Genomic DNA, 9198 nt, shown 5'->3' on the forward strand with positions numbered 1-9198 from the left:
CCCACAGTCCGGACACGGGGCGGCCACAGTCCGGAAACAGGACGGGCAGGCGCCACAGTCCGGACCCGGGGCTAGACCTGGGGCAGGCAGCCCCACAGTCCGGACACACGGGGTGGACGGGCCCCACAGTCCGGACACGGGGCGGCCACAGTTTGGACATGGGGTGGGCAGGCGCCACAGTCCAGACCCAGGGTGGCCGGGGGCCCCACAGTTTTACCTGGGGCTAGACTCATGGCAGGTGGCCCCACAGTCCGGACACGGGGTGGACGGGCCCCACAGTCCGGACACGGGGCGGCTACAGTCTGGACATAGGGTGGGCAGGCGCCACAGTCCGGGGCGGGCGGGGGGCCCCACAGTCTAGACCTGGGGCTAGACTCATGGCAGGCGGCCACACAGTCCGGACACGGGGTGGACGGGCCCCACAGTCCGGACACGGGGCGGCCACAGTCTGGACATAGGGTGGGCGGACCCCACAGTCCAGGCTCGGGGCAAAACCCGGGGGCAGCCGGCCCAACAGTCCAGGCCCGGGGCGGGCGGGGGGCCTTACAGTCTGGACCCGGGGCGGGCGAGGGTCCCCACTGTCCAGACATGGAGTAGACCCGGGGCAGGCGGCCCCACAGTCCAGACACGGGGTGGACGGGCCCCACAGTCCGGACTCGGGGCGGCCACAGTCCAGACATAGGGCGGGCAGGCGCCACATTCCGGACCCGGGGCAGGCGGGGGGCCCCACAGTCCGGAACCGGGGCGGGCGGGGGGCCCCACCTTCCAGACCTGGGGCTAGACCCGGGGCAGGCGGCCCCACAGTCCGGACACGGGGTGGACGTGCCCCACAGTCCGGACACGGTGCGGCCACAGTCTGGACATAGGGTGGGCAGGCGCCACAGTCCGGACCCGGGGCGGACGGGGGGCAGCCGGCCCAACAATCCAGGCCCGGGACGGGCGGGGGGCCCCACAGTCTGGACCCGGGGCGGGCGGGGGTCCCCACTGTCCAGACCCGGGGCTAGACTCGGGGCAGGCGGCCAAACAGTCCGGACACGGGACGGACGGGCCCCACAGTCCGGATACGGGCGGCCACAGTCCGGACATAGGGCGGGCCCCACAGTCCAGGCTCGGCACTAGACCCAGGGCAGGTGGCCCCACACTCTGGACACAGGGCGGACGGGCCCCACAGTCCGGACACATGGCGGCAACAGTCCGGACATAGGACGGGCAGGCGCCACAGTCCGGACCCTAGGCTAGACCCGGGGCAGGCAGCCCCACATTGTGGACACGGGCTGGACGGGCCCCACAGTCCGGACACGGAGCGACCACCGTCTGGACATAGGGCAGGCAGGCGCCACACCGGACCCGGGGCGGTCGGGGGGCCCCACAGTCCAGAACCGGAGCCGGCGGGTGGCCCCACAGTCCGGACTCGGGGTGGACGGGCCCCACAGTCCGAACACGGGGCAGCCACAGTCTGGACATAGGGTGGGCAGGTGCCACAGTCCGGACCCGGGGCAGGCGGGGGGCCCCACAGTCTAGACCTGGGGCTAGACTCGTGGCAGGCGGCCCCACAGTCCGGACATGGGGTGTACGGGCCCCAAAAGTCCGGACACGGGGCGGTCACAGTCTGGACATAGGGTGGGCGGACCCCACAGTCCAGGCTCTGGGCTAGACCCGGGGGCAGCCGGCCCAACAGTCAAGGCCCGGGGCGGGCGGGGGGCCCCACAGTCTGGACCCGGGGCGGGCGAGGGTCCCCACTGTCCAGACCTGGGGCTATACCCGGGGCAGGGGGCCCACAGTCCGGACACGGGGCGAACGGGCCCCACAGTCCGGACATGGGGCGGCCACACTCCGGACAAAGGGCGGGCAGGCGCCACAGTCCGGACCCAGGGTGGGCGGTGGCCCCACAGTTCGGAACCGGGACCGGCGGGGGGCCCCACAGTCCAGACCTGGGGCTAGCCCCAGGGCAGGTGGCCCCACAGTCCGGACACGGGGTGGACGGGCCCCACAGTCCGTACACGGGGCGGCCACAGTCAAGACATAGGGCGGGCGGGCCCCACAGTCCCTGCTCGGGGCTAGACCCGGGGCAGGCGGCCCCACAGTCCGGACACGGGACGGACGGGACCCACTGTCCAGATACGGGGCGGCCACAGTCCAGACATAGGGCGGGCAGGCGCCATAGTCCGGACCCGGGACGGGCGGGGGGCCCCACAACCCGGAACCGGGGCTAGACCCGGGGCCGGGGGCCCCACAGTCCGGACATGGGGTGGATGGGCCCCACAGTCCGGACACGGGGCGGCCACAGTCTGGACATAGGGTGGGCGGAACCCACAGTCCAGGCTCGGGGCTAGACCCGGGGGCAGCCGGCCCCACAGTCCAGGCCCGGGGCGGGCTTGGGGGGGGCCCACAGTCCGGACCCGGGCGGGAGGGGTCCCCACCGTTTGGACCGGGGCGGGCGGGGGGCCCCATAGTCCAGACCCTGGGGCTTTACCCAGGGCAGGTGGCCCCACAGTCCGAACACGGGGCGGACGGGCCCCACAGTCCGTATACGGACGGCCACAGTCCGGACATAGGGCGGGCGGACCCCACAGTCCAGGCTCGGGGCTGGACCCGGGGCAGGCAGTCCGACAGTCCGGACACGGGACGCACGGGCCCCACAGTCCGGACACGGGGCGGCCACAGTCTGGACATAGGGCTGGCATGCTCCACAGTCCAGACCCGGGGCTAGACCCGGGGCAGGCAGCCCCACAGTCTGGACACGGGGCAGACAGGCCCCACAGTCTGGACAAGGGGCGGCCACAGTCCGAACATAGGGCGGGCAGGCGTCACAGTCCGGACCCGGGGCTAGACCCAGGGCAGGCGGCCCCACAGTCCGGACACGGGGTGGACGGGCCCCACAGTCCGGACACGGGGCAGTCACAATCCGGACATAGGGCGGGTAGGCGCCACAGTCCGGACCCGGGGCGGTTGGGGGGCCCCACAGTCCGGAACCGGGGCGGGCAGGTGGCCCCACAGTCCAGACCTGGGGCTAGACCCGGGCAGGCGGCCCCACAGTCCGGACTCGGGGTGGACGGGCCCCACAATCCGGACACGGGGCGGCCACAGTCTGGACATAGGGTGGGCAGGTGCCACAGTCCGGACCCGGGGCAGGCGGGGGGCCCCACAGTCTAGACCTGGGGCTAGACTCGTGGCAGGTGGCTCGACAGTCCGGACATGGGGTGTACGGGCCCCAAAAGTCCGGACACGGGGCGGTCACAGTCTGGACATAGGGTGGGCGGACCCCACAGTCCAGGCTCTGGGCTAGACCCGGGGGCAGCCGGCCCAACAGTCCAGGCCCGGGGCGGGCGGGGGGCCCCACAGTCTGGACCCGGGGCGGGCGAGGGTCCCCACTGTCCAGACCTGGGGCTATACCCGGGGCAGGCGGCCCACAGTCCGGACACGGGGCGAACGGGCCCCACAGTCCGGACATGGGGCGGCCACACTCCGGACATAGGGCGGGCAAGCGCCACAGTCCGGACCCAGGGTGGGCGGTGGCCCCACAGTTCTTAATCGGGAGAGGCGGGGGGCCCCACAGTCCAGACCTGGGGCTAGACCCAGGGCAGGTGCCCCCACAGTCCGGACACGGGGTGGACGGGCCCCACAGTCCGGACACGGGGCGGCCACAGTCAAGACACAGGGCGGGCCCCACAGTCCCTGCTCGGGGCTAGACCCGGGGCAGGCGGCCCCACAGTCCGGACACGGGACGGACGGGACCCACTGTCCAGATACGGGGCGGCCACAGTCCAGACATAGGGCGGGTAGGCGCCATAGTCCGGACCCGGGACGGGCGGGGGGCCCCACAACCCGGAACCGGGGCTAGACCCGGGGCCGGGGGCCCCACAGTCCGGACATGGGGTGGATGGGCCCCACAGTCCGGACACGGGGCGGCCACAGTCTGGACATAGGGCGGGCGGAACCCACAGTCCAGGCTCGGGGCTAGACCCCGGGGCAGCCGGCCCCACAGTCCAGGCCCGGGGCGGGCGGGGGGGGGCCCCACAGTCCGGACCCGGGGGCTATACCCAGGGCAGGTGGCCCCACAGTCCGGACACTGGGCGGACGGGCCCCACAGTCCGTATACGGACGGCCACAGTCCGGACATAGGGCGGGCCCCACAGTCCAGGCTCGAGGCTAGACCCGGGGGCAGCCGGCCCCACAGTCCAGGCCCGGGGCGGGCGGGGGGGGGCCCCACAGTCCGGACCCGGGCGGGAGGGGTCCCCACCGTTTGGATCGGGGCGGGCGGGGGGCCCCATAGTCCTGACCCTGGGGCTATACCCAGGGCAGGTGGCCCCATAGTCCGGACACCGGGCGGACGGGCCCCACAGTCCGTATACGGACGGCCACAGTCCGGACATAGGGCGGGCGGACCCCACAGTCCAGGCTCGGGGCTGGACCCGGGGCAGGCAGCCCCACAGTCCGGACACGGGACGCACGGGCCCCACAGTCCGGACACGGGGCGGCCACAGTCTGGACATAGGGCTGGCAGGCGCAACAGTCCAGACCCGGGGCTAGACCCGGGGCAGGCAGCCCCACAGTCTGGACACGGGGCAGACAGGCCCCACAGTCCGGACAAAGGGCGGCCACAGTCCGAACATAGGGCGGGCAGGCGCCACAGTCCGGACCCGGGGCTAGACCCAGGGCAGGCGGCCCCACAGTCCGGACACGGGGTGGACGGGCCCCACAGTCCGGACACGGGGCGGTCACAATCCGTACATAGGGCGGGTAGGCGCCACAATCCGGACCCGGGGCGGTTGGGGGGCCCCACAGTCCGGAACCGGGGCGGGCAGGTGGCCCCACAGTCCAGACCTGGGGCTAGACCCGGGCAGGCGGCCCCACAGTCCGGACTCGGGGTGGACGGGCCCCACAGTCCGGACACGGGGCGGCCACAGTCTGGACATAGGGTGGGCAGGTGCCACAGTCCGGACCCGGGGCAGGCGGGGGGCCCCACAGTCTAGACCTGGGGCTAGACTCGTGGCAGGCGGCCCCACAGTCCGGACATGGGGTGTACGGGCCCCAAAAGTCCGGACACGGGGCGGTCACAGTCTGGACATAGGGTGGGCGGACCCCACAGTCCAGGCTCTGGGCTAGACCCGGGGGCAGCCGGCCCAACAGTCCAGGCCCGGGGCGGGCGGGGGGCCCCACAGTCTGGACCCGGGGCCGGCGAGGGTCCCCACTGTCCAGACCTGGGGCTATACCCGGGGCAGGCGGCCCACAGTCCGGACACGGGGCGAACGGTCCCCACAGTCCGGACATGGGGCGGCCACACTCCGGACATAGGGCGGGCAAGCGCCACAGTCCGGACCCAGGGTGGGCGGTGGCCCCACAGTTCGGAACCGGGACAGGCGGGGGGCCCCACAGTCCAGACCTGGGGCTAGACCCAGGGCAGGTGGCCCCACAGTCCGGACACAGGGTGGACGGGCCCCACAGTCCGGACACGGGGCGGCCACAGTCAAGACATAGGGCGGGCGGGCCCCACAGTCCCTGCTCGGGGCTAGACCCGGGGCAGGCGGCCCCACAGTCCGGACACGGGACGGACGGGACCCACTGTCCAGATACGGGGCGGCCACAGTCCAGACATAGGGCGGGTAGGCGCCATAGTCCGGACCCGGGACGGGCGGGGGGCCCCACAACCCGGAACCGGGGCTAGACCCGGGGCCGGGGGCCCCACAGTCCGGACACGGGGCGGCCACAGTCTGGACATAGGGCGGGCGGAACCCACAGTCCAGGCTCGGGGCTAGACCCGGGAGCAGCCGGCCCCACAGTCCAGGCCCGGGGCGGGCGGGGGGGGCCCCACAGTCCGGACCCGGGCGGGAGGGGTCCCCACCGTTTGGACCGGGGCGGGCGGGGGGCCCCATAGTCCAGACACGGGACGGACGGGCCCCACAGTCCGTATACGGGCGGCCACAGTCTGGACATAGGGCGGGGGGCCCAACAGTCCAGACCTGGGGCTAGACCAGTCGCAGGCGGCCCCACAGTCCGGACACAGGGTGGACGGGCCCCACAGTCCTTACACGGGGCGGCCACAGTCTGGACATAAGGTGGGCAGGGGCCACAGTCCGGACCCGGGGCGGGCGGGTTGCCCCACAGTCCAGACCTGGGGCTAGACTCGGGGCAGGTGGACCACAGTCCGGACACAGTGTGGACGGGCCCTACAGTCCGGATACGGGCGGTCTTAGTCCGGACATAGTGCGGGCAGGCGCCACAGTCCGGACCCGGGGCGGGCGGGGTGCCCCACAGTCCGGAACCGGGGCGGGCGGGGAGCCCAATAGTCCAGACCTGGGGCTAGACCCGGGGCAGGCGGCCCACAGTCCGGACACGGGGTAGACGGGCCTCACAGTCCGGTTACGGGCGGCTACAGTCTGGACCTAGGGCGGACGGGCCCCACAGTTCAGGCTCGGGGATAGACCCGGGGCAGGCGGCCCCACAGTCCGGACATGGGGAGGATGGGACCCACAGTTCGGACACGGGGCGGCCACAGTCCGGATATAGGGCGGGCAGGCGCCACACTCTGGACCCGGGGCGGGCGGGGGGCCCCACTGTCTGGAACCGGGGTGGGCATGTGGCCCCACAGTCCAGACCTGGGGCTAGACCCGGGGCGGCAGGCGGCCACACAGTCCGGACACGGGGTGGACGGGCCCCACAGTCCGGACATGGGGCGGCCACTGTCCGGACATAGGGCGGGCGGGCGCCACAGTCCGGACCCGGGGCAGGCGGGGGGCCCGACAGTCCGGAACTGGGGCGGGGGGCCCCACAGTCCAGTCCTGGGGCTAGACTCGAGGCAGGAGGCCCCACAGTCCGGAGACGGGGTGGACGGGCCCCACAGTCCAGACACGGGGCGGCCACAGTCTGGACAAAGGGTGGGCAGGCGCCACAGTCCGGACCCGGGGCGGGCGGGGGGCAGCCGGCCCAACAGTCCAGTCCCGGGGCGGGCGGGGGCCCCCACAGTCCGGAACAGGGGCGGGCGGGGGTCCCCACTGTCCAGATCTGGGGCTAGACCCGGGCATGCGGCCCCACAGTCCGGACACGGGGTGGACGGGCCCCACAGTCCAGACACGGAGCGGCCACAGTCTGGACATAGGGTGGGCAGGTGCCACAGTCCGGAACCGGGGCGGGCGGGTGGCCCCACAGTCCAGACCTGGGGCTAGACCCGGGCAGGCGGCCCCACAGTCCGGACTCGGGGTGGACGGGCCCCTCAGTCCGGACACGGGGTGGCCACAGTTTGGACATAGGGTGGGCAGGCGCCACAGTCCGGACCCGGGGCGGCCGGGGGCCCCACAGTTTTATCTGGGGCTAGACTCGTGGCAGGCGTCCCCACAGTCCGGACACGGGGTGGACGGGCCCCAACGTCCGGACACGGGGCGGCCACAGTCTGGACACAGGGCGGGTGGCCCCACAGTCCAGAAGCGGGGCCTTCGGGGGGCCCCACAGGCCAGACCTGGGGCTAGACCCGGGCAGGCGGCCCCACAGTCCGGACCCGGGGTGGACGGGCCCCAAACTCCGGACACGGGGCGGCCACAGTTTGGACATAGGGTGGGCAGGCGCCACAGTCCAGACCCGGGGCGGCCGGGGGCCCCACAGTTTTACCAGGGGCTAGACTCGTGGCAGGCAGCCCCACAGTCCGGACACGGGGTGGACGGGCCCCACAGTCCGGACACGGGGCGGCCACAGTCCGGACATAGGGCAGGTGGCCCCACAGTCCACATCCGGGGCGGGCGGGGGGCCCCACGGTCTAGACACGGGGCTAGACCTGGGGCAGGCGGCCCCACAGTCCGGACACGGGGTGGACGGACCCCACAGTCCGGACACGGGGCGGCCACAGTCTGGACACAGGGTTGGCGAACCCCACAGTCCAGGCTCGGGGCTAGACCCTGGGGCAGCCGGCCCAACAGTCCAGGCCCAGGGCGGGCGGGGGGCATCACAGTCTGGACCCGGGGCGGGCGGGTTTCCCCACTGTCCAGACCTAGGGCTAGACTCGGGGCAGGCGGCCCACAGTCCGGACACGGGGTGGACGGGCCCCACAGTCCGGACATAGGGCGGGCGGGACCCACAGTCCAGGCTCGGGGCTAGACCCGGGGCAGGCGGCCCCACAGTCCGGACACGGGGCGGACGGGCCCCACAGTCCGGACACGGGGCGGCCACAGTCCGGAAACAGGACGGGCAGGCGCCACAGTCCGGACCCGGGGCTAGACCTGGGGCAGGCAGCCCCACAGTCCGGACACACGGGGTGGACGGGCCCCACAGTCCGGACACGGGGCGGCCGCAGTTTGGACATGGGGTGGGCAGGCGCCACAGTCCAGACCCGGGGTGGCCGGGGGCCCCACAGTTTTACCTGGGGCTAGACTCGTGGCAGGTGGCCCCACAGTCCGGACAAGGGGTGGACGGGCCCCACAGTCCGGACACGGGGCGGCCACAGTCTGGACATAGGGTGTGCAGGCGCCACAGTCCAGGGCGGGCGAGGGGCCCCACAGTCTAGACCTAGGGCTAGACTCATGGCAGGCGGCCACACAGTCCGGACACGGGGTGGACGGGCCCCACAGTCCGGACACGGGGCGGCCACAGTCTGGACATAGGGTGGGCGGACCCCACAGTCCAGGCTCGGGGCAAAACCCGGGGGCAGCCGGCCCAACAGTCCAGGCCCGGGGCGGGCGGGGGGCCTTACAGTCTGGACCCGGGGCGGGCGAGGGTCCCCACTGTCCAGACATGGAGAAGACCCGGGGCAGGCGGCCCCACAGTCCAGACACGGGGTGGACGGGCCCCACAGTCCGGACTCGGGGCGGCCACAGTCCAGACATAGGGCGGGCAGGCGCCACATTCCGGACCCGGGGCAGGCGGGGGGCCCCACAGTACGGAACCGGGGCGGGCGGGGGGCCCCACCGTCCAGACCTGGGGCTAGACCCGGGGCAGGCGGCCTCACAGTCCGGACACGGGGTGGACGTGCCCCACAGTCCGGACACGGTGCGGCCACTGTCTGGACATAGGGTGGGCAGGCGCCACAGTCCGGACCCGGGGCGGGCGGGGGGCCCCACAGTCTGGACCCGGGGCGGGCGGGGGTCCCCACTGTCCAGACCCGGGGCTAGACTCGGGGCAGGCGGCCAAACAGTCCGGACACGGGACGGACGGGCCCCACAGTCCGGATACGGGCGGCCACAGTCCGGACATAGGGCGGGCCCCACAGTCCAG

The sequence above is a fragment of the Phyllobates terribilis genome, unplaced genomic scaffold (assembly GCF_046119375.1).
Source record: "Phyllobates terribilis strain yellow unplaced genomic scaffold, ASM4611937v1 Scaffold_7__3_contigs__length_470593459, whole genome shotgun sequence".
Classification (NCBI taxonomy): Eukaryota; Metazoa; Chordata; class Amphibia; order Anura; family Dendrobatidae; genus Phyllobates; species Phyllobates terribilis.